The sequence below is a fragment of the Amblyraja radiata genome, chromosome 13 (genome assembly GCF_010909765.2).
Source record: "Amblyraja radiata isolate CabotCenter1 chromosome 13, sAmbRad1.1.pri, whole genome shotgun sequence".
In the NCBI taxonomy this organism is placed as follows: Eukaryota; Metazoa; Chordata; class Chondrichthyes; order Rajiformes; family Rajidae; genus Amblyraja; species Amblyraja radiata.
The window spans coordinates 3,940,383-3,966,455 of NC_045968.1; the positions used below are offsets into that span (position 1 = coordinate 3,940,383).

The 26,073-nt window shown below is 42.7% G+C and overlaps 1 long non-coding RNA gene across 1 annotated transcript in view; it reads left to right on the forward strand.

Moving 5' to 3' along the window:
- LOC116979554 overlaps nucleotides 1-26,073 on the forward strand; it is a 45,429-nt gene that overhangs the window by 14,070 nt on the left and 5,286 nt on the right. Inside the window, exons 2-3 of the long non-coding RNA XR_004413742.1 lie at nucleotides 11,817-11,991; nucleotides 15,202-15,411. This is a non-coding gene — a long non-coding RNA (uncharacterized LOC116979554). The remainder of the gene's footprint in view (nucleotides 1-11,816; nucleotides 11,992-15,201; nucleotides 15,412-26,073) is intronic.

A 26,073-nucleotide genomic window follows, 5' to 3' on the forward strand; every position in this document is an offset into this window, starting at 1 on the left:
ACCTCATTCACTCCATGCTGCCTATAATTATTGTAATCTCTCTCTTTTTCCGAACCAAGTGTCCAATTTCCCTTGAAAACCATGGCTCTTTCCAATTTTTACTATTTCCTTTCAGCCGAACAGGGACATAAAGATTCTGTACTCTTAAAATTTCCCCTTTAAATATCCTCCATTTCTCTTCTACATCCTTCCCATAAAACAAAATGTCCCAATTCACTCCTTTTAAATCCTTTCGCATCTCATCAAAGTTAGCCTTTCTCCAATCAAAAATCTCAACCCTTGGTCCAGTTCTGACCCTCTCCATAATTATGTTGAAACTAATGGTATTGTGATCACTGGACCCGAAGTGTTCCCCAACGCATACCTCCGCCACCTGACCTGTCTCATTTCCTAACAGGAGGTCCAGCACTGCCCCTTCTCTAGTAGATTGGAAGGATTGATTGTGCAAAGGAGTGAAGAGGTGGGAGGCTGCTAACGCGTCGGAGCCGTTAGCCACTGTTCAGGAGTGAGCTTGGTAACTTTAGAGATTGAAAGGGAGGAGTGAATTATTGGAAAGGTGTGAAGGATTTAGGAATTTGTTTTGGTTGTCCGGGGGCATGGGGAACAGCCTAGACCCGTATATGACAGAAGATGCTCGGAGCCTATTGCAAATAATATGCAATGTTCCCACACAAGGCAGAGAAATTAAGAGACTTGTCGGGAGCGCTAAATAAGAAATTAGGAAACAAACTATGGCTGCTGGGAGGCAGTAGAACAATAAAAGGGATAAAGTACACAGAACAAATCATTTGGCAGCATTTTAATAGTGAGAGTGCAAAGGAATTAATAGGATTACGGAAGAAATATTATGAGGAATGAAAGGCGAATAAATAAGTTAGGTGGATGGTGAGTTGGGAAAAGTCAATTTCTAAACTTGGAATAGAAGTGAAAGATGGTGAAGTAGATCAACCTTCAGGCAGTAAAAAGGAAAGGGGTAGAGATGAAGGAAAGCACAGGGAACAGCGAAGAGGTCGATCTCCTGAAAGGAAACTAGTCCCTGTAAATTTAAAGTATAGAGATCTACTGGAATCCAGTGGTAAAATAAATTCAACCACATTACCTAATCAATGTTATACTTGTGGGGGAATGGGACACTGGAGTCGAGCCTGTCTGACAAGGGAGCAAGTGAGAGAGAGGGGGCAAGGAAATAAGTTCCAGGATCATGAGGATATTCGAGATCCTAGAGGATATAGAAATATCCAAGATAATTATAGGAGGTCCTTCAATTCAAGAGACTACTGGGACCCAAGAAAACAGAGAGAGAGCTGGACAGAATGTCAGGAACCAAGAAGACACATACTGTTTACTCAAACTAACCCATTCTCTCAGTCCTGACTTACCAACCCGTCCAGGAATTGTGGACTTGGTAATATGACCTCTACCCGAGAACCCACAAAAGTAATTTACCAGAATGAAAGAATTGGATGTACTATCATCGTAAAAACTGAAAATCACATAAGGAAAAATTGTAAGCAATTCTATAACTGTCCAAGAAAAAACATAAAGCAAAGAACTCTGTAATCTAGGAGCTGGTTGTATCTGTAAACAATTAGGTTATTGGAGTAAAGAATGCCCAGCCAGAAGGAAAAATATAGCAGAGTGAAGGAGATATCAAGAAGCAATAAAGAAATTAAGAAAAGGAACACAGTAACTGGTGTCAAAAGAAAAGGAAAAGAATTGAAGGGAACTCAGATTGGCACTAGGGAAAGAAGAAATGAATTTATTGTACAGGATGTGTAGGAGTAAGGAATAGGAGCAATTGTAAACTTGGTTAATAACTTGACATTAAGTTGTTATGCCTCCAGGACAGTGTCACCTACAACACGCCATTATCTGGGGAGTGAGGTAAAAGAGTATGTGGACCCTCAAGAACGGGTGGAAGGCACTGCTCAGGTAGGATGAGTAGCCATCATCTCCATCCAGGTAGCTCCCCAGAGACAAGGACGAACCGCAAGGAAGAAGTGATACTATCCTGTCCCTTTAATATATACCATCTGGGAAAGGTCAATAGATAAAGAAGGCTATCCTCAGTATTCCTACTCCTTCAGAATTAACATAGAGAAGGAAAAAGAAGATACATATCTTAGTGCCCAACTTTACAATACAATATTTATTCATTGTCATTTGAACCTCAAATGAGGCTCAAACGAAACTCTGTTTCTACAGCTATACAAAAAGAACCAATTTCTACAAGACACACAAACAATTTAATTCACACAAACATCCATCACAGTGAATCTCCTCCTCACTGTGATGGAAGGCAAAGTCTTTTCTCTCCCCTGTGTTCCATTCTTCTCCTGATGTTAAAGCCCCTGGCGGGCGATGGTAAGTCCCACGGCCGTTAAGGCCGCGCTGGGCGATGTACGGTCATTCCAACCCCGCGACACGGGCGGGAGAAGTTCCGTTGCGGGAGCTCCGAAAAGCGGTCTCCCACCAGGGACCCGCGAGCTCCCGATGTCACCGTCCACCGGGCCTGCGGCTGGAGCCTCCAAAGCTCGCCACCATCGCTCCCCACGCTCCGAGGCCGGCCAGCCCCATGATGGTGAGTTGTCGGCAGGCTCCGGGACTGGAGCCCCAGGTCGTTCCGGTTGGAGGCCGCTACACGGTACTAGGCCTCAACGACAACGGAGATCCGACAGGAAAAAGGTCGGGTCTCCCGTGCAGGGAAGTGATTTTAAAGTTTCCCCCCACCCACCCCCACCCCCCACATATGAGCCAAAAACAATATAAAAAGAACACAACAAACTACATTCAAATGGACAAAAAATATATATAAGAACGATATAAGAACATAACATATATTTGACACCAGTGAAGGGAAAAGTAAAGAATTACGTCGAAAACTTTCTGAAGAAATACAGATAGCCTCTGAAGGCCATTGGGGCAAGCTCCAACTTGAAAAATTAAATTTGGAAATCTGGAAATGAATACTCCTCTGTGATTCGGGGACGCCTACTCTGCGCCTAAATTTTAGTTATTAGAAATAAATTGACAAAATTCTGAATTCGATCTCTAAATTGTGATGAATTGGAAGGACTTTAAAATTTGAGATTTGGAAATGGCTTATGGGATATAGTTTTAAAAATAATTGGAAAATTGATTGTTGACATGGCATTCTTTTCTTGTCTCACCCATAGGAGGATAATCTAAGATGGGACGGGACTGTTTAGTGGCTATCAAGAAAAGGACAGACCTTCGCAGATATCAGGTTAAGAAATACCCATGGAACGTAAGGTGTAGAATGATGAGGTAGACTGAAAGTTTAAATAATGAGTTCCCCTCGGAAAGGTCAATACTAACCATCCAGAAAGTTACTCAGTGGTAAAAGGAGACTAATTATAAGGAAGAAACTTATGAATCTGTTCAATGTACTAAGAAAAGTACATTGGATTAGAAGTACTGGGGGAATGGGTACATGTTGTCAAAGTTGATGTATTTGACCGGTGAATCAAAATTTATCTAACCCTTGATAATAAAGCGACTCCTATTATCAAGGTGTAAATAAATTGTTCCTAGATTCAGCATTCTTAATTGGCTATATAGTAATCTACAACATATGGAAATTAATTGATGAAATTAGAACAGCTGGGAATTCCACAGCAATTGAATTTAATTGTGCTTATTGACCACAAGCTGTAGAATGGAAAAGGGTGACCCTGAAGTTCAAAATATTAAATTGAAGGCTGAGACTGAATTTGGCTGAATTGGAGCACTCCCCAGGGTTATTTTGAATAAGAGTCACGCCTGTAGCGAAATCTGGACTGAACCCAGTTGAAATTTATATGAGGAACCATCATCAGGAATACATTGGAAACCACCGTGTGACTGAGGAGATAACTGACTACATGTTAGTGTTCATCCTAGTATGGGAAAGATCGTATCACAGAATAGTACAGAAAAAGGGCTTGTGGTTGACAGTGGATGACAGGAATGTATGGGAAAGCATCAGCACATGAATGGTAACTTACTTCATCCCAAGTTCTCTTAGGTTCAACTATGGATCAAATATAGAGGGATTGACAACACAGATGGAGGGGATTTGCGCTGGTTATCATATATGATAAAAGGGAGGAATGTTAATCCTGGCTAAAACAGAGCAGCCGTAGCACCAAAATTTAGTAAGGACTTATGGACTGTTATGCCATTTTGGTCAAGTTTGATGTGCTCTGCAGAAGTAAGACAAGCTGCTGAATGGTGCCACTAAGTCTGGGGCCCAGATCAGTGTTGCAGAGAATGAATGAGACATCTGCAGAGTTCTTACAATGAGGTGTAAAATGCATAGAGTTGATTGGATCAATGCAAACTAAATGTACATAGTATAAAAAATGCTGCGAGACGGTTACCCTGTTAAATGTTGATTGGTTGAAATGTTGAGCCTTGGAGGAACTGTTCAAATCCGAGGGCAAATGTTGCACTATTCATTTGTGTTGGCTCCCTTCTGGAAGCTTCATGTAACTTCATGACCACCTCCATGTAGTTCGGCCCCTCAAGGTTCGGGGACCTTTTAAAGGCAGCCTCCACGAGGTCCTTTGTCGACCTTCTGGAAGAGTACTTGGGACTGTGTGACCTTTTGGAGTGTCTCTGCTTGCACGAGGCTAGAGGGCTTGGCCAAGCAGATACAAGGATCGAACCCGTGGTGGTTTAGGTATCGTATAGGGGAATTTGTTGTGTTATCCAAGAATAAAGTTTAGTTGTTCAAGTGCTTGAATCAGTATTTTATTGACTGAACTAGATTGGGGGGAAGCTTAGAAAAAGCATATTTACACCTCTGCACCAAATATATGTTCACATGACTGATCCTAGGGCTAGTATTTCTGTAAAACCTTTAACAGCATTAAGTTCCTTAATTATATGATCTCTTATTCTTCTAAAATTAGCCCAACAAACGTAACCTCTCCCTGCACAACAAAACACTTCATCCAAGGAATTAATCTATTGAATGTTTCCTGCACTCCTTTAATTACACGGTATCCTTCTTTAGGAAGGGCAAGCTGAATTGTACTCTATATTCATGTGATAGGAGCTTAAGTAGGCCATTCGGCCCATCAAGTCTACCCCACCATCCAATCATGGCTGATCTATCTCTCCCTCCTAACCCCATAGCTCCTGATACTCATACCAATCAAGAACCTATCTGCCTTAAACATATCCATTGACTTGGCCTCCACAGCCTTCTGTGGCAATTAATTCTACAGATTCACCACCCTGGGCCGTATGTATGTGGAATATGTTTTCTCTATTCTTGCAATAGAGGTCAAAGTCTCTTTATTCTTCCTAATTGGTTCTTGTACCTGCATGGTAGCTTTCAATAATTCATATGCAAGAAAAGAGGTATCAAGGTCCTTTTGAATGCCAATACCTTTCAAATTCTCATCGGTTTAATATATTCCACCCTTTCAACAAAATAGATGACAGTATAATTTTTCATTTTGTATTCCATCTTGCCCATTTAGTTAATCCACTAATATATTCTTGAACACTCTCCATTATTTTAGAAGGCTATAGTGATAGGGTCAAAAGAGACTTCAGAAGAACTTGAAAGGAGAGGAAATATTAAAATCAAGACATTGCTTAATTCTAATCCAATGTAAGGTAGTTACATGTAATGCTGGCTCGCAGGGCAGAAAGGCCTACTCCTGCACCTATTGTATATTGGTCATAACACATAGATTATAGGCCAATAGAATTTATGGGCCTGTCCCCCTTATACGATTTTTTTGGCGACTGCCGGCACCCATCATAGGTCGTTGCAGGTCGCCGAAAATTTTCACGTGTTGAAAATCCAGCACGACCAGAACAAGGTACGACACTTTTTTTTGTGACTGCTCATGACAATACAGGCTTCACCCCGCGACATGTCACCGGCATGTCGCTTGTGTGGTCGTGAGTAGTTTCCTCAGTCGCCCAAAGAGTCGTAGCATCTTTCTGGTCGCCGCTGGATTTTCAACGTCGAACATTTTCGACGACCTGCAAAGACCTGTGACGGGTGCAGGCAGTCGCCGAAAAAGTCGCGTAAGTGGGACAGGCCCATTAGTAGGTATGTTGCAAAGCCTACCTGAAGCGTCTTTGAAAATCTGTCGCTGCGGGTGTGCGCGATTTTGGCGCCGTTTAGAGGGGGCGGGTTTAAAACGCGATTTTCTCTAGGCTGTTCAAATCGAAGATGTTCAGCCTAGTTAATTATTAACGAAAAATCGCTGGAAGACCCCGTCGCAAAAGCTATTATTAGGTTTAAAGGCCTTGAATAATAGTTATAGTAGTTTAAAAATCAATCTCTAAACCCGCGACCGCCAGCAACCGCAGGGCCTCATAAAGCAAACCACAGAAGGTAGGTTGTATATTTTTACATTAAAAAGGGCTTCTAAAGATACCTTTATACAAAGTTTAATATTGCGAGTAGCTCATTTTGGGCCCATTATATCGCGCAGTATTTTTCTGGGCATTTGGGGGCACAAATCTACCGCAATGTGAACGTTCTAAACCAGCGCGTTCCACAGGGACCCACTGGAAAGCTGATTTAAATGGGCATTTATTTACAGCAATTGAACACTGAATTCCTTCCATTTGGCCTATAAATTAATGTAAATGAGATTTAAAAATCATGTTTTATTGTGAATTATTTGTGAATATTATTTGGACATTTAGGCTATTTAAAAATGTTAATCATTTATTAAGAAATGGATAGATGTTTAGATCTAGTAATTGAAGTCTGAAATTAGCTACAATTAGGTAACTAACTAATTATATGCTTTAATTTCAGGTCATCCAAGTAAGATTATTTTATATTTGTTTCAGAATGCTTCAATCTATGATAACTGAAAATTTCATTCAGTTCTCTTAATTTTTAAGAAAGTTATGGGCTTTTGACTGTTCACGATCACAACTTTTTTGTTATGTCCATAGAAAATCAATAGGGAACAAGATGCTCATTTCCGAGTATGAAAATGGCCATAACTTTTTAAATACTTGAGATATGAAAGTGAATTAGGTGTCAAATTAAACTTATTTTTATGCTTTATCTGATGGGATAAATTACAGACTTGATTTTTAAAATCTCAAAATTTTGTAACATTGCTACCATTAGTATGAGTCAGGACAGTGGCAGTAGAATATTATATAACATTCAAACTTTGGAAGATGGTATGTTAGCCAGAAATGCACCGGAATAAGTTTGTGGATAACAAAGCTTTCGTGACAGCTGTGCAGATTCAATAATGATATGGAGCTGGCAATAGACAGTTTCAGTAACAGAAGGTACAAAAGACAGCAATGCTGGAAACTTGTATGTTTTAGGTAGACATAGAATATCGATTATGTTGCAGGCAGATAAGAGTTGGTCTTGGCATCATGTTCGGCACAGACATTGTGGGCTGAAGGACCTGTGTTTGTACTGTACTGTTCTATGCTCTATTGGGGAAACACATACAAGAGCATCTGTGAGAATTATATTTGCCAAAATATATAGCAGAGAGAACCCATTTTTAAGTCTCACTCACCAACCCTATAATCATGTTACTTGATTTTGAGGAGTACAGATAACCTCAAGAGGGTATAAAATGCAAAACTACAAGTTTGATGAATAACTCTATTCAGAGTAATTCTCTATTAGGTACAATAGAGTATTTGAATGCAGTGTTATTACTGGTGACAGGGTGTAATTACATGATGATTCGTTTACCCAAGTAATTTATATTATATATGATAACATAGAATTTTTATGATGTGAAATGTTGGCACTAAAATGCATTGTTATAAGATTTTCAGCACATTTCATGTTGATCACTGGAGCCATAAACTAACGTTAACTTGCATCAACATGTGAGGTGTTACATCCTTTGTTCATTACATTGGTCATTGGTGAGTCTGTAGAATTCTCTGCCTCAGAGGGCGGCGGAGGCCGGTTTTCTGGATGTTTTCAAGAGAGAGCTAGATAGGGTTCTTAAAAATAGCGGAGTCAGGGGATATGGGGAGAAGGCAGGAAAGGGGTACTGATTGGGGATGATCAGCCATGATCACATTGAATGGCGGTGCTGGCTCGAAGGGCCAAATGGCCTACTCCTGCATCTATTGGCTATTGTCTATACACGATTCACCTCCACTGATCTCATTGGCAAATGCTGAAGATAGACACAAAATGCTATAGTAACTCAGCCGGACAGGCAGCATCCCTGGAGAGAAGGATTGGGTGAAATTTCAGGTCGAGACATTTTTAATTCAGACTGAGTCAGGGGAGGGGGAGACTAGAAACGTAGAATGGCACATCGTTAACTGAGGTGAAGTTTTCACACCTTACCCTACCATATCTCTAGTCTCCACCTCCCCGATTCTCATTCTGAAGAAAGGTCTCAGCCGAAACGTCACCCATTCCTTCTCTCCAGAGGGTGCTGCCTGTCCCGTTGCGTTAATCCAGCATTTTGTGTTCATCTTCAGTGAAGATTTACCAAAGAATAGCCTGGTAACATCCATCAGAATCAGGGAGCAGAAATGGCTTGTAGGAAATGGTGCCAAATATCAATTGAAATTTAGATGCATCAACATTTATTGATCGCGAAAAGTGGCGAACAGAAAATAAGGAATACCCAGTAGGTCAGGCAGCATCTGCGGAGAGATACAATGGCATAATTTCAGCTTGATGACCTTTCATCAGGACTAGCTCAGTAAAACATTAACTCTGTTATCAGCATCTTCGGTCTTAATTTCCGGTTTCCAGCGTTGACTGCCAGAGTGGAAAGTTGTTTGATTCTGTCTGAATCACTGGCTGAGACAGGGTAGAATAGGTAGCAAAATAATAGAAATTGTAGTGCTGGCGATGGCTTCTCAGTAGTTAGTTGTGGAAAGTTTTAAGACTCATCCCAACTCCTTGGACAAATTGGCAAATGAGGTAGAAGCAGTGAATAGGCCGAAGGAGATATTGGTGCCATGTTTAGCTAATAATAAGGATGGTTCTTTGCAGCACACCGATGATGATCATAAAGGGAACCTATTGGTAGGTAGTGCCCAGCCTTTTGATGGCAAGAAGCGGCACAGTGGCGCAGCGGGTAGACCTGCTGCCTCACATTGCCAGAGCCTCGGGTTTCATCATGACCTCGGGTCCTGTGCGAAATCTGCATATTCTCCCTGTGATCGCATGGGTTACCTCTGAGTGCTCCAGTTTCCTACCACGTGCCATGTTTCAGAAGGCCTTCGATAAAGTGCCACACGTCAGGCTGCTACGGAGAGATGAGAGCCCATGGTATTGAAGGCAAGATACTAGCATGGACAGAGAGAAGGCTGGATGGCAGAAGACAAAGAGTTGCAATAAAAGGCGCTTTTTCAGGTTGGCTGCCAGTGACTAGTGGAGTTCTGCAAAGGTCGGTGCTGGGGCCTCTTCTCACGTTGTGCATTAATTATTTGGATAAGAGGATTGAAGGCTTTGTGGCCAAGTTTGCAGTTGATGCTAAGATTGACTTGACTTAACTTGATAGGTGGAGGAGCAGGTAGTGTAGAGGAAGCAAGGACTCTGCAAAAGGACTTGGACAGGTTAGATGAGCGAGCAGAGAAGTGGCAGATAAAATATAGTGTAGCAAAGTGTGGAGTCATGCATTTTGGTATTAAGAATAAAAGCGTAGATTATTTTCTAAATGGAAAGAGAATCCAGAAATCGGAGTTGCAAAGGGACTTGGGAGTGCTGGTGCATGACTCCCAAAAAGTTAATTTGCAAGTCGATTTGGTACTAAGGAAGGCAAATTCAATGCTAGCATTTATATCAAGAGGACTGGAATACAAATACAGAGATGTAATGCTGAGGCTGTATAAAGTGCTGGTCAGGCCACATTTGGAGTACTGTGAGCAAATTTGAGTCCCATATCTGAGGAAGGATGTGCTGGCTCTGGAGAGGGTTCAGAGGAGGTTTATATGAATGATTATTGGAATTAATGGGTAAGCATATGATGAGCGTTTGACAGCACTCGGCATCTACTTGCTGGAGTTTAGGTTGAGGGGGGACTTCATTGAAACTTACATAATAATGAAGGGCACAGATGGAGTGGATGTGGAAAGGATGTTTGGTAGGAAAATCTAGGAGCAGAGGTCATAGCCTCAGAATTAAAGGCCGCTCTTTTAGAAAGGAGGAACTTCTTTAGTCAGAGGGTAGTTAATCTGTGGGACTCATTGCCACAGAGGGCTATGGAGGCCGTCAGTGGATATTTTTATGGCACAAGCGGCACTCTTGTGCCTTAAACCACAAGATAGACAAGTTCTTGATTAGAACGGGTGTCAAGGATTCTGGGGAGTAGGCAGGAAAATGGGATTAGGAGGCAGAGATCAGCCTTGATTGAATGACGGAGTAAACTCGATGGGCCGAATGGCCTAATTCTACTCCTGTAACTTGTGAACTTGCGAACATGGAGGTTTGTAGGTTAATTGGCCTCTGTAAATTGCCCCTTGTGTGCAGGGATTAGCTGGGAAAGTGGGATAACATCGAACTAGTGTGAACGGGTGATCGATAGTCAGTGTGGTCTCGGTGGGTTGAAGGGCCTGGTTCCGTGTTGTATCTGTAAAGGAAACAAAATGGACAGGTTGGAGCACATTCCCAAAGAATTGGATAACAGAGAGTAATACTAGGAAAGGAGAATATCTTTGGCCATCAAAGACAAGAAAGCTGAAAGGGAATGAGGAAATTAAGCAATAGTCAATGAAACAGCCGGACGATGATTGCTTAAAATTTAATAACATCATGAAGTTCACTTCTGTGAAGGATTTGCTACATATTTCAGTTAATTAAATGAGTGGTATTGAAAATAATTACATTTCCGAGACTGTAACCACAGGAATTTACTAAACTGCAGCATCTGTGATAAACTGCTTAAACTAATGTGCCTTGATTACTATCTCATTTGCGTTGCAATCAAAGATTGCCAAGTATGAACAACTGTACAGTCCTAAATAAAAGTCTTGCTCTAATACATTTCTTTGAAAACTCTTTAAATCCTTTTGATGAGTCTTCAGTTAAATATCTCATTTATAATTAGGATAAACTACCCAGCCCATCACGACTACTGGTCTCCCCACCATCGAAGGGATCAACAGGAGTTGCTGCCTCAAAATGGCAGCCAGCAAAATCAGAGACCCACACCATGCTGGCCAAGCTCTCATCTCACTCCTGCCATCGGGAAGAAGGTATAGGAGCCTGAAAACTGTAACGTCCAGGTTCAGGTGCAGCTTCTTCCCTACAACCATCAGGCTATTAAATACTATAGTTTGAAGAAGGGTCCCATCCCGAAATGTCACCCATCCCTTCTCTCCAGAGATGGTGTCTGTCCCGCTGTGTTACTCCAGCATTTTCTGTCTATCTTTGGTGTAAACCAGCATCTGTAGTTCCTTCCTACACTGCAACTTCTAACTAAGCTCCAAACTACTTAGATTTGAGGACATTGGCAACAACATTTCGTTCAGACCGAAAGGTCTGAATGACAAATAAAGGATTCAATCAATTGTTCTTGTGTTTGCAATATAATGGTTTGCTTTTATATACTGAACTTTTTTTTCGTTTATTATGGTGTTTACATAGAAATATGAGTACATAACTGTTGTGCTGCTGCAAGTAAGAATTTAAATTCTTTAGTCTGAAGAAGGGTTTCGGCCCGAAACGTTGCCTATTTCCTTTGCTCCATAGATGCTGCTGCACCCGCTGAGTTTCTCCAGCATTTTTGTGTACCAAGAGTTTAATTGTTCTGTTTTGGGACATATGACAATATGACAATAAAACACAAGTGTCTCTCTCTCTCTCTTGTCTCTCTCAGGTAATTGCTGACTTCAGTTGGCAAGAGCAATATGATTAATTTTAGTGCAAGGAAGTAATTAAAATAATATGTTCGCACAGGAGCCCAGCACTACCTTGGAAAAGCAGCCAACATAATGAAAGACTTGTCCCATCCGGGTCATTCCTTCTTCTCTGAGCTCCCCGTCGGGCAGAAGGTGTAGAAGCTTGAAAGCATACATGATGTAACTCGGGAACAGCTTCTTCCCATCTTATCAAGCCTCTGAATGGTCCTTCTATAACCCAGGGCACTGTCCGATTCATCTCTACCCCATTGTAAACATTGGACTTTGTCTATGGAACTGTTGTGCTACAATGCTGAGAACTTTATTCTACACTCTTTATCTTCCCCTTTGCTTGACCTATTGTACTTTTTAATTTTTTTTATTTTTTTTATTTATTTATTAGAAGTACAATGTTACAGTAATACACACCACATATATCTTATTACATTTGTTGTACCCCTTCATTTTTTGAGCTTTAAGAAAGATAGAAATAAAGGAAGTAAGGAAAGTGAGAAAGAGTCGTGATAGTGCAGGAAAGTGTTGGAAAAAAAAGCCCATTAGAAAGAGAGTTAGAGAAGAAAGTTAAGAAATAGACCCTAGAAAAGAGAAAGAAAGAGAAACAGTCGCTCTATTATACAAAACTCCGCAAAAAGGGATATACCAACCATATTTTTCATCCCCCGTTACCAGATCCTGGCACCATTTATTGTACACCATTATTACTGTTGCACCTTATACTTGTAGTAAGTCCATTAATGCAGACCACGTCTTTTGGAAGTGGTCTGCTTTGCCTGCGAGGAGGAGTCTCATATCATCCAGGTGTAATATTTTGAATATTGTACTTGAGTCTGACTTGATTGGATATATGTACAGTGTTATCTGATCTAATTGGATAGCATGATTAGTACGGGTGTCAAGGGTTATGGGGAAAAGGCAAGAGAATAGGGTTAAGATGGAAAGATAGATCAGCCATGATTGAATGGCGGAGTAGACTTGATGGGCCGAATAGCCTAATGCTGCTCCTATCACTTTTGAATTTATGAGCATGCAAAACAAAGTTATTCACCCTGAACTACTCCATATACCTTGGTACACATGGCAGTATTCACCCTGAACTACTCCATATCCCTCCATCCCCATCATATCCATATGCCTATCTAATGGCCTTTTAAATGCCACCAACCCTGGCAGTGCGTTTTCCAGGTACTCATCACCCACCGTGTTAAAAAAATTGCTCCCTGCATCTCATTTAAACTTTGCCCCTCTTTCCTTAAAGCAAAGCCCTTGGTCCCTCTCCTAATCTCCCTTCAAGTATCTCCCTCTCTCTCTCTCTCTCTCCCTCCCCTCTCACTCTCTCTCTCTTCCTTTCTCCCTTTATAGCAGGGTGACCAAAAGTTAACAGCATCCTTCCTTAGAAGGGTAACTATAACTGAACAAAGTACTCCAAATGCAGCCCCCAATGCTTTGTGTCCATTTGTAATATAACGTCCTAAATTCTCTACTCAATACCCTGGCTGATGAAGGCCAATGTACCAAAATCCTTCTTTACCACTCCATCTACCTGTGACACCACTTTCATCATCACTTTCTGCATGTTCCGTAAACTAGGCAGATTGAGAGCTCAGGCTCAGCTTGAAGGATGACAGCAGGAGAATGGGAGGAAGCAGGCAGTGACAAAACATGGCAATGCATGCTGATGATTCTTTGGACATGCTGTAATGGTGCACATCCTTGCCTGGAGATTTTCCTGAAGGTACTCTTCCATTGATTTTACACTCACTAGGATAGGTGTGGCAATGATTATACTCCTTGAAATAGCTTTGGTCATTAATGATAATGGTATGGAGTTGAGAATGCTTGGTGTACTTGCACTGAAGTAGATTTCATTTACAATTGCTTCTCAAGCCATGGCTAATCTTGCCGATGATATCACATAAACATAGAAAATAGGTGCTTCGAGCCTGCACCGCCATTCAATATGATCATGGCTGATCATCCAACTCAGTATCCTGTATCTGCCTTCTCTCCATACCCCCTGATCCCTTTAGCCACAAGGGTCACATCTTAAATATAGCCAATGAACTGGCCTCAACTACCTTCTGTGGCAGAGAATTCCAGAGATTCGCCACTCTCTGTGTGAAAAATGTTTTCCTCATCTCGGTCCTAAAAGATTTCCCCCTTATCCTTAAACTGTGACCCCTTGTTCTGGACTTCCCCAACATCGGGAACAAACTTCCTGCATCTAGCCTGTCCAACCCCTTAAGAATGTTGTACGTTTCTATATGATCCCCCTCAATTTTCTAAATTCTAGCGAGTACAAGCCGAGTCTATCCAGTCTTTCTTCATATGAAAGTCCTGACATCCCAGGAATCAGTCTGGTGAACCTTCTCTGTACTCCCACTATGGCAAGAATGTCTTTCCTCAGATTAGGAGACCAAAACTGTACGCAATACTCCAGGTGTGGTCTCATCAAGACCCTGTACAACTGCAGTAGAACCTCCCTGCTCCTATACTCAAATCCTTTTGCTATGAAACTTACAAGAGCGTCTCACGAGAAACTTCCAATCAGTTTGTAGGCCACGTCCATAGTCTCCCAACGGGCGGCATGATGGTGCAGCGCCTTAAAGCACCCGAGACCCGGGTTCGATCCCGACTATGGGTGCTGTATTGTGCAGAGTTTGTATGTTCTCCCTGTGACCGTGTGGGTTTTCTCCCAGTGCTCCGCTTTCCTCCCACATTCCGAAGAAGTACATGTTTGTAGGTTAATTGGCTTTGGTAAAAAAAAAGAATTGTCCCTAGTGTGCAGGATATTATTAGTGTATGGGGATCGCGTGGGTTTGGTGGGCTGAAGGGCCTGTTTCCGCGTTAAACGAAACTAAAGTAGCAGAGGATACACGAGGAGCATTTGTGATTAACTAATAAGTTAAAGTTAGCAACAGAGTTCAAGAAAAAACATAATGATATTATTGTGCAAAGGTGGAAGATTGGATAGAAAGATTAGCAAACAGCAAACTAGCAAAGAATAAGTGACACCTAGTTTGGGAGAAAACTAGCCAGAAAGATTAATACAAAAACAGAAGATAGACACAAAAAGCTGGAGCAACTTAGCGGGACAGGCTGAGTTTTTGTACATAATTTAAAAAGAAAAGAGTTGGCAATGTGACCATTGGTGTCATGGAAAATGAGTCTCTGGAATTAATAATAGAAAATAAGGAGGTGGCAAACTGCAAATGCCCTAGTTGACAGGGCCACATTTGGTTGACATTGAGTTCTACTTTAATCGTGTGTGTTTGTTCTGAACTGTATTTTGCATCTGTTAAATAATTTTTGAGACTGACTAAAAATGATTGATTTTCCTTTCAGGTTTGCTGCTGTTAAAATTCTTTAATGTGATTGACTCAACCAACTTTGGGCAGCATAGCGGCACAGCAATAGACTTGCTGCTTTACAGGGCCAGAGACCAGGGTTCGATCCTCACAACTGGTGTCTGTACGGAGTTTGTACGTTCTCCCCATGACCGCGTGGGTTTTCTCCCGGTGCTCCAGTTTCCTCCCACACTCCAAAGACGTACAGGTTTGTAGGTTAATTAGCTTCGGTAAAGATTGTAAATTGTCCCTATTGTGTGGGATAGTGTGCGGGGATCGTTAGTCGGCACAAACTCAGTGGGAAAAGACTCTGTTTCCTTGGTTTCTTGGTCCTCCGAAATATTCGAAATGGAATTTAAAAACTGGAGATACAACGTATCTCTAAAACTAAAAAAAATAAACTGGATGGGAATCACAATTCCCGGTTATCAAGAATGTCCTTGAATTCTTGAATTTTGTCTGGCACCAATGAACTGCAGAACAGGCAATGATCTTGTCTTATTGTAGTAACTTGGCTGCAAACACATGTCATTGGTCCGTTGATGCTTATGCAGTGAATTTGATGAAGGGCCCATTGACAATGCCTCATCTCCCTCATCGTGTGGGAGAGATACATAATAATTAATGTCATTTATATTGACAAGTTGTTGATGAAATCAGAATTAATTCTGAGACCCCCATCTGGTTTACACACATTTGACTGTAACCTGCAAGTCTCTCCTTCACCTACATGTAGTCAAAATGAAAATGGCAAATGTGCAAGTCTATCCAGTCCAACTCTCCAAAGGAAATGGGGCAATTTTGTACAAATACTGGTTAACACTTTACATTTCACAGTGGAGTCTGGGGTACCTCAGTATCCTTTCCTTGTGGGGCTAGTGTAGCAATTCCAGTGTAGATAACTTCCTAATTGTATTGCATTAACAATGTTGGACTCAACTCATTTTATTGTCTCTATTTGCTTTTTGCACTTCAATATTTTATTAGTTATGATTCTCAGGTCATTATTTCATATTTTATGACATTAAATATGGTGCTTAACACACCCAAATACATAATATGGTAGACACATGCAGATTACATAATCTGCAACAAAAAGCAAATTGCCGGAGGAACTTAGCAGGTCAGGCGGCATCTGTGGAGGTTGAGATGTTTCATGTTGAGATTCATCCTAATGCAGGGTCTCGAATCAAAACGTGAACTATCCCTCTACCTCCACGGATTCTGCCAGACCTACTGAATTCCTCCAGCTGGTTGTTCTTTGCCACATCATGAGATAATTAGAGGAGTTTACCAAAAAAGGCATATTATTTAAATCAGCATGGAACTAATATACAGTATGTTAAAAGTTATAAAGGGCTGGAGTAACTCAGCAGGCCAGGGAGCATAGTCAAAATGCTGGAGTAACTCAGCAGGTCAGGCAGCATAGAGTCAAAATGCTGGAGTAACTCAGCAGGTCAGGCAGCATAGAGTCAAAATGCTGGAGTAACTCAACAGGTCAGGCAGCATCTATGGAGGAGATGCATCTATAGGCGACATTTTGGATCAGGAACCTTCTTCAGAGTGAAGAAGGATGCCGACCTGAAAGGTGACCTATCGACGTCCTCCAGAGATGCTGCCTGACTTACTGAGTTACTCCAGCACTTTGTGGGTTTTTTTTGTAAGCCAGCAGCTGCATTCATTTGCATCTTCTAATTTAAGTTAGCCTTGTGTGTGTGTGCTTACCTGTCTTCTTCACATTTTTTAAATACTTACCTTAATTCCCTCATTCAAATCATTCATGAAAAAGAGAAATGAATGAATGTGGCCTTTCTGCCGGGCGAGAAGAACTCACTGATTACATTTCTGAAAAAACGATCTTGTCCATATGTCTTATTATAAAACTAATTAATGTTAGTTAACTCGTGATTCAAATGTGGGGCGTTGCCTATTTGTAGAATTAAATGTTAGCCTGAGGAGAAAAGATGAAGGGGAAAACTGGGATACATGAACTTTGGCTGAAAGGATTGCAAATTTTAGCAATTGAAGTCATACAAAACTTATTACCTTGTTCACTTTGTTAGAGAAACTGGGATACAGAGATAGAAACCAAAGTAGGAATGTTAAGGATATAAGTTAAGTGTTCAAAGCATATTTTACTCTGAGCTAAAATTAGATAAAAATTTAATCCTTCATTGTGGCAATTTTCTGCTATAATCGTCAACGTGCTTCCAATAAGATGTCCATATGACTGGCAACATTCACAAATCCTTACTTAAATTAACTGGGTTAAATGCAACGAAAGTGCCTCAAATTTGCCATTAAGATAAGTCACATTTTGTGAATCAAATTTATGACAGAGCTGCATAATTTCTTCCATGTTTAAACTTAATTCAATTCAGAAAATAAAATTTTCAGAGCTAATTAGGAACTGGATTGTAGAAGTTAAAGAAGGTTATTTGCATTTCAACTGAAATGGAGGCATCACTTACCAAGTTCATTTGGATACCAAATTATGATCTAGGATTATTAGGCAGCATTGAATTTACCTGCATGCAATATTCTTACTGTTTAACTCTCTGGGTTTGCTTTGGAATTAAAGGTACTTTAAGGGTACTTACAGAAGTGGCTCTAGAAATCATGGAAGCATTGGTGATCATTTTCCAATGTTCTATAGATTCAGGATCAGTTCCTGTGGATTGGAGGGTAACTAATGTTATCCCACTTTTTAAGAAAGGCGGGAGAGAGAAAACAGGGCATTATAGCCTGGCATCGGTGGTGGGGATGATGCTGGAGTCAATTATAAAAGATGAAATAGCGGCACAATTGGATAGGATTGGTCCGCGTCAGCATGGATTTATGAAGGGGAAATGCTGGAATTTTTTGAGGATGTAACTAGGAAAATGGACAAGGGAAAGCGAGTGGATGTAGTGTACCTGGACTTTCAGAAAGCATTTGATAAGGTCCCACATAGGAGATTAGTGGACAAAATTAGAGCACATGGTATTGGGATTAGGGTACTGACATGGAAAGAAAATTGGTTTCTTCTTGGTTTCTTGGTCCTCCAAAATATTCCAAATGGAATTTAAACTGGAGGTGGTGGGTTATTGCCAGAAGGGTTATTGGGGGGGTGGGGGGGGGAGTGAGCGGGGAGGGAGGGGTGCGGAGTGAGCGGGGAGGGAGGGGGACGGGAGTAAGCGGGGAGGGGGGGGGGAGTGAGCGGGGAGGGGGGGGGGGGGGAGTGAGCGGGGAGGGGGGGTGAGCGGGGAGAGGGACGGGAGTGAGACGTGGGAGGGGGGAGGTGTCCGGGGAGGGGGGGAGTGAGCGGGGAGGGGGGGGAGTGAGCGGGGGGGGGGATGTGAAGGGGGGGGGGAATGAGCGGGGGGGGAGAGGGGGCTGGGGGAGCGAGGGGGAGGGGGGAAGAGGAGCTGGGAGGGGGAGAGTGAGGAGGGACGTAGAGCTGGGGGGAGGCTGAGGGAGGGGGGGAGGAGCTGGGAGGGGGGGAGTGAGCAGGGAGAGGGGGGGGATGTGAGCTGGGAGGGGGGGGGAGGGAGTGAGAGGGGGAGGGGGGAGGGTGAGCTGGGGAGGGAGCGGGAGGAGTGAGAAGCGGAGGCGGGGGGGAGGGAGGGGAGGTGAGCGGGGAGGGGAGACTGGGGGGAGTGAGGGCGAGGGGGGAGGGAGAGGTGAGGGAGGGAGGGGGGGAGGGGTGAGCGGGGGAGGGAGGGGGAGTGAGCGGGGAGGGGAGGGGAGGGGGGGGGGATGTGAGAGGGGAGGGGGGAGTGAGCGGGGAGGGGGGGATCCGTGAGACGGGGGGGGGACTGGTGAGCGAGGGGGTGGGATGTGTAGAGCGGGACGGGGGTGGGGAGTGAAGCTGGAGGGGGGGAGTGAGCGGGGCGGGGGGGAGACTGAATGGCGGAGGCGGGAGTGAAGCTGGGACGGGGGGGGGTGAGCTGGGAGGGGGGAGTGAGCGGGGAGGGGGAGTGAGCTGGGAGGGGGGGGGGGGACGGGAGTGAGCGGGGAGGGACGGGAGTGAGCGGGGAGGGGCAGGACCTCTACATGGGTTGGCAGACAGGAAGCAAAGAGTAGAGATTAATGGGTCCCTTTCTGAATGGCAGGCAGTGACTAGTGGGGTACCGCAAGGCTCGGTGCTGGGACCGCAGCTATTTACAATATACATCAATGATTTGGATGAAGGGATTAAAAGTAACATTTGCAGATGACACAAAGCTGGGTGGCGGTGTGAACTGTGAGGGGGATGCTATGAGGATGCAGGCTGACTTGGACAAGTTGGGTGAGTGGGCAGATGCATGGCAGATGCAGTCTAATGTGGATAAATGTGAGGTTATCCCACTTTGGTGGCAAAAACAGGAAGGCAGATTATTAACTGAATGGTATTAAGTTGGGAAAAGGGGAAGTACTATGAGATCTGAGGATTCTTGTTCATCAGTCACTGAAATAAAGCATGCAGGTACAGCAGGCAGTGAAGAAAGCGAATGGCATGTTGGCCTCCTTAACAAGAGGAGTTGAGTATAGGAGCAAAGAAATCCTTCTGCAGTTGTACAGGGCACTGGTAATACCACACCTGGAGAATTGTGTGCAGTTTTGGTCTCTAAATTTGAGGAAGGACATTCTTGCTATTGAGGGGGTGCAGCATAGGTTCACGAGGTTAATTCCCGGGATAGTGGGACTGTATACTCTGGAATTTAGAAGGATGAGAGGGAATCTTATTGAAACATATAAGATTGTTAAGGGTTTGGACACGCTAGAGGCAGGAAACATGTTCCCGATGTTGGGGGAGTCCAGAACCAGGGGCCACAGTTTAAGAATGGGTAGGCCATTTAGAACAGAGATGAGGAAAAACATTTTCACACAGAGGGTTCTGCTCTATGGAATGTTATGCCTCAGAAGGTGATGGAGGCCAATTCTCTGGATGCTTTCAAGAGAGAGTTAGAGAGAGCTATTAAAGATAGCGCAGTCAGGGAAAATGGGGAGAAGGCAGGAACGGGGTACTGATTGTGGATGATCAGCCATGATCATATTGATTGGCGATGCTGGCTCGAAGGGCCGAATGGCCAATCCTGCACCTATTGTCTATTGTCTATTGTTTCTCAATTGTAAATAAATAACACAAAGGATTTGTTTACATGACACTTTTCATAACTTAAGATCCTTCAAATTTGAGTGCAGGTTTTGAATTTGAATCAATATTGGTGTAAACATTCAATTTGCATACAGCTTGGACTTACAAACAGCAGAGGTAAAATTCATAGTTACTGTACAGATAAGTAAATGTCATGGGACTTGGAATTTCAAATCAATAGTGTAATGAACTACCTATATGTTATTATGTTGAGCATTTAGAGCAGATTTTTTTAATTTCCCAAATGCATCATTATCTTTACTTGCATAACAACCATTTGCCACCTTGGTTGAAGCAAGATAATAAAATAAAACAAGATGATCAGAAATCACTTGCACACTTCCATTTAAATGTTACTATTTCACCAATGAACATAAATATACATACATGACAATCACCTGGAATGTCCTTGAATCTACTGTTGAAAGACTTGGATAGAGTGGATGTGGAGAGGATGTTTCCACTAATGGGAGAATCTAGGACCAGAGGTCATAGCCTCAGAATTAAAGGTTGTTTAGGAAGGAAATGAGGAGGAATTTCTTTAGCCAGAGGGCGGTGAATCTGTGGAATTCTTTGCCACAGGAGGCTGCGGAGGCCAAGTCAATGGGTATTTTTAAGGCAGAGATAGATAGATTCTTAATTAGTACAGGTGTCAAGGGTTTTGGGGAGAAGACAGGAGAATGATGTTAGGAGGGAGAGATAGATCGGCCATGATTGAATGGCGGAATAGACTTGATGGGCCGAATTATCTAATTCTGCTCCTACCACTTATGACATGACCTTACCCCACTCAGAGAATCTGCTCAGGAATTTTGATAACCACTGCCAAAATAGTTTGAAGCCTCACCACTGGACTGAACAGTCAAAAATATTAAAATGTATAGATTCTATTAATCTATCTGTGAAATTATTTGAAATATTGAATAAAAGTAAAACTAAAAGATTCAAATGGTAGAAAACATTTAAAAATAAACACATTTAAATTCTCTCAAGTAAATTAAAATAAGTAAATGACATGAAACTTTGTTCCCTGTTAGCCATTCTCCCCCATTGAAATAATTAGCATTATGGGCCTGTCCCACTTATGCGACTTTTTCAGCGATTGCCGGCACCCGTCATAGGTCGCTGCAGGTTGCCGAAAATTTTCAACATGTTGAAAATCCAGTGGCGACCAGAAAGGCGCTACAATTCTTTGGGCGACTGAGGAGACGACTCACGACCATACAGGCGACACCCCGGTGACATGTCGTGGGGTGAAGCCTGTATGGTCGTGAGTAGCCGCCCAAAGAGTCGTACCTTGTTCTGGTCGCTGCTGGATTTTCACCATGGTGAAAATTTTAGGCGACCTGCAACGACCTATGATCGGTGCCAGCAGTCGCCGAAAAAATTGCGTAAGTGGGACAGGCCCATTAGGTAAACTCTGCCAGCTTAAACAACGTCTAGTGAAATGAATGGGTAACTACAGTAAATTGTGCGGTCCACGCTGAATGCAATCAGATTAGTTGTGAGGAATTCCATGCTTGTGCACCTTTGGATGAGAGTTCTAACATTTCCAACAGTTGTAAAAGTAAATGCTGACGTTCCATGTCGAACTTCATGGATTCTTCCAGGAATTTATTGTTCCAGTAGGTCCAACAACAGGATCTTATATACCGGAAAACAATTTCATTCTTTGTTCAGTTCAGTGGCTTAACTAATGACTCTTATTTAGGAAGGTTATTTGAAATCTTGTTAAGCTTGTTCTTCAGGGCCAAGATAGACACAAAAATGCGGATGTAACTGAGCGGGAGAGGCAGCATCTCTGGAGAGAAGGAATAGGTGACGTTTCGGGTCGAGACCCTCCTTTAGGACCAAGAACTTGGGGCGGCACAGTGGCGCAGCGGTAGAGTTGCTGCACACAGCGGCGCCTGGGACCTGGGTTCGATCCTGACTATGGGTGCTGGCTGTATGTTCTCCCCGTGACCTTCGTGGGTTTTCTCTGGGTGCTCTGGTTTCCTCCCACACTCCAAATACGTACAGGCTAATTGTTGGCTAATTGTCATGGTAAAATTGTAAATTTCCCTAGTGTGTGTAGGATAGTGTTAGTGTGTGGGGATCGTTGGTCGGCCCGGACATGGTGGGCCCAAGGGCCCTTTTCCGCGCTGTATCTCTGAACTAAACTAGCTTAGGATATTAAACTTTAAAAATAGCTGGGCATGCAGATATACAGCATGGAAACGGGATCTTCGGTCCAACTCATTAATGCAATCAAGATACCTGTTTTAGTGAGCCCCTTTTATCTGTGTTGGATCTGTATCCCCCTAAACATTTCCTATCCATGTATCTGTCCAACTGTCTTTTCAATGTTCATATTGTATTTGCCTCACCACTTCCTCTAGCATCTCATTACATATATGTACCATCATCTGTGCGAAAAACTCATCCCTCAGGTTCCTATTAAATCTTTTCCCTCTCACCTGAAATCTACGACCTCAAGTTCTTGATTTCTCAACCCTGGGAAAAAGGCTCTGTGGATTCATCCATATACAGTGCGGAAATGCAATTAAGTCCATTGCCAGATACGGCTCGTGATTATTACACGAGACAACATTGATGAAAATAATTTTTATTTTTTAATAATTTTCATACAAGGAAGAGTATTTAGTATGATAATCTAATACATTTTAAATAATCAGTACATCAGTCTTTCTGAAATTTAATTTGTTCCTGTATTCTAATTCCATCCTTGTGCTCTATTCCTTAACCCTTTATATCTTTGCTTCACAAAGTCTGCATTGACATTTTCAATGTTTAAAAGTTATTAGGAAGAATGTCTGAAATTCCATTATCCATTATATGATGAACTAATTTCCACACTACGTTCAAATGGCTTAAAGCCAATTCCATGAATGTTTTTCTATTCAGAATTATCCAAATAGAAGAAGGGGATGCTCAATATCTAATCTCTGGATTGAATTCATTCAGTAATTACAGAGAAAAGACTCGCAGTGGCCAGGATTCATTCATTGCACAGACGATGATCAAGATAGTTCATTGTGTAGGAGTGGTACTCTGGACATGCTCAATCCGTCTTGGCTTTTGTGATCTCCCGGTTGACAGGCATTTTAACTTCCCATTCCCATGCCCACGTTTTCCATCCTGGCCTCCTCCGCTTTCAGAGTGAGGCCACGTGCAAATTGGAGGAACAGCACCTCATATTAAGCTTGAGCAGCTTACAACCCAGTGGTATGAATATTGATTTCTCTAATTTCAGGTAGCTACTCTATTACCTCCCTCCCTGCCCCTCTCTCACCCTAGCCTCCTACTGGTTCCACAATTCCCATCTATATATCCCTTCCTTATCACCTCTTTCACAGCCAACAATGGACCATTGTGGGCTCCACCTTTCCTTGGTCATCACTGCCAGCACTACATAGAAACATAGAAAATAGGTGCAGGAGGAGGCCATTCGGCCCTTCAAGCCAGCACCGCCATTCATTTATGATCATGGCTGATCGTCCCCAATCAATAACCCGTGCCTGCCTTCTCCCCATATCCCTTGACTCCATTAGCCCCTAGAGCTCTATCTAACTCTCTCTTATATCCATCCAGTGATTTGGCCTCCACTGCCCTCTGTGGCAGGGAATTCCACAAATTCACAACTCTCTGGGTGAAAATGTTTTTTCTCACCTCAGTCTTAAATGGCCTCCCCTTTATTCTAAGACTGTGGCCCCTGGTTCTGGACTTGCCCGACATTGGGAACAGCTTTCCTGCATCTAGCTTGTCCAGTCCTTTTAAAATTGTATATGTTTCTATAAGATCTTCCCCTCATCCTTCTAAACTCCAGTGAATACAAGCCTAGTCTTTTCAGTCTTTCCTCATATGACAGTCCCACCATCCCAGGGATCAATCTCGTGAACCTACGCTGCACTGCTTCAATCACAAGGATGTCCTTCCTCAAATTAGGAGACCAAAACTGTACACAATACTCCAGATGTGGTCTTACCAGGTCTTACAACTGCAGAAGAACCTCTTTACTCCGATACTGAAATCCTCTTGTTATGAAGGCCAACATTCCATTAGCTTTCTTCACTACCTGCTGTACCTGCACGCCAACTTTCAGTGACCGGTGTACAAGGACGCCCAGGTCTCGCTGCACCTCCCCCTAACCTAACCCCATTGAGATAATAATCTGCCCCCTTGTTTTTGCCACCAAAGCGGATAACCGCACATTTATCTATATTATACTGCATCTGCCACGCATCTGCCCACTCACTCAACCTGTCCAGGTCACACTGCAACCTCCTAACATCCTCTTCACAGTTCACACTGCCCCCCAGCTTTGTGTCATATGCAAACTTGCTAGTGTTGCTCCTAATTCCCTCTTCCAAATCATTAATATATATGGTAAACAGTTGCAGTGTTTGTTGTGTACCTTTTCATACCTCTAGTTTCCCACTCACCTGACTTTCAGTCTGAATAAAGGTCTTGACCCAAAATGCCACCTATTCCTTTTCTGCAGAAATGCTGCCTGACTCATTGAGACACTCCAGCAATTTAGAGTCATACAATTTGGCAACAGGCCCTTTGGTCCAATTTGCTCACACCAACCAACATGTCCCTTCTACATTAGTCCCACCTGCCTGCGTTTCACCCATTTGGCTCCAAACCTGTCCTATCCATGTACCTGTCTAAATGTTTCTTAAACGTTGCATTAATCCCTGCCACACTACCTCCTCTGCAGCTCATTCCATACACCCACCACTTTAGTGTGAAAAAGTTACCCCTCAGATTCTTATTAAATCTTTCCCTTCACCATAAACCTATGTCCTCTGGTTCTTGATTCCCCTTCTCTGTGCAATAAACTCTATGCATCTACCAGAGATTCTGTGCATCTACCATTTTGTGTCTGCCTTTTCTGTAAACCGGCATCTGCAGTTCCTTCCTACTTATCTTGGAGAGCATCCTGTTTCTCTTTTTCTTCTGTATTTTCCCTCTCCTCCATGGTAGCCTTTTTTTGCTGCTGTACTGTGGCTGTTGTATAAGTGCCAGCCCCATTTCACAGCAGCCATCAAGTCAAGAGTACAGAGTTACAAGCTCTGCATGCGATTTCCAAAGGGAAGCACAGAGGTCCTGTGTTAGCACAGGAATCTGTGGGTATTGGCACTATATGCATTACACGTTTAGTGCAGTAAAAGAGTGGTAGACAAGACCAACATTGTATTAGTCTTCTAATTGGTAATGATTTTTGTAACTGGACTCCACCCTAAACGAGGAACTCTGAATTCTACTATTCAATCCCCACTGGCTCTTTTGCTCAAATGCTACTGAAACCAACAACACAACTTTTTTACTTGCAGGGGTAGAAAAAAATATTTTACTTGGATGTCAAACTAATTACATCAGGAACCTGAAGCATTGTTGCCTGCAGAAATCCTGGCATCCCCACCAAACCATACTGTCTCCAATGCCCTTTCCTTACTGTGCAAAGAGTACCCAGTTGGTTAAAACATTGAACAAATAAGATTTGATATTGATTTGGTGTGACGTGGTCATATTCATTGCAAGCATTTCTGATCATTAACCAGTCAGTCTCCCAGGTATTATGCATGGTATGTCAGCAATATTGTCTCTACTACCAACTGGCAACATTTGCCCTACTATTCTCTTGTATATCCTTCTATATGTTGCAGGTCCACATATTCCAAAAACTCGATCTTCCTTTCACTCTGCCTTCTGCATGCCTCAAATCCTGTGGCCCACGTCTGTAGC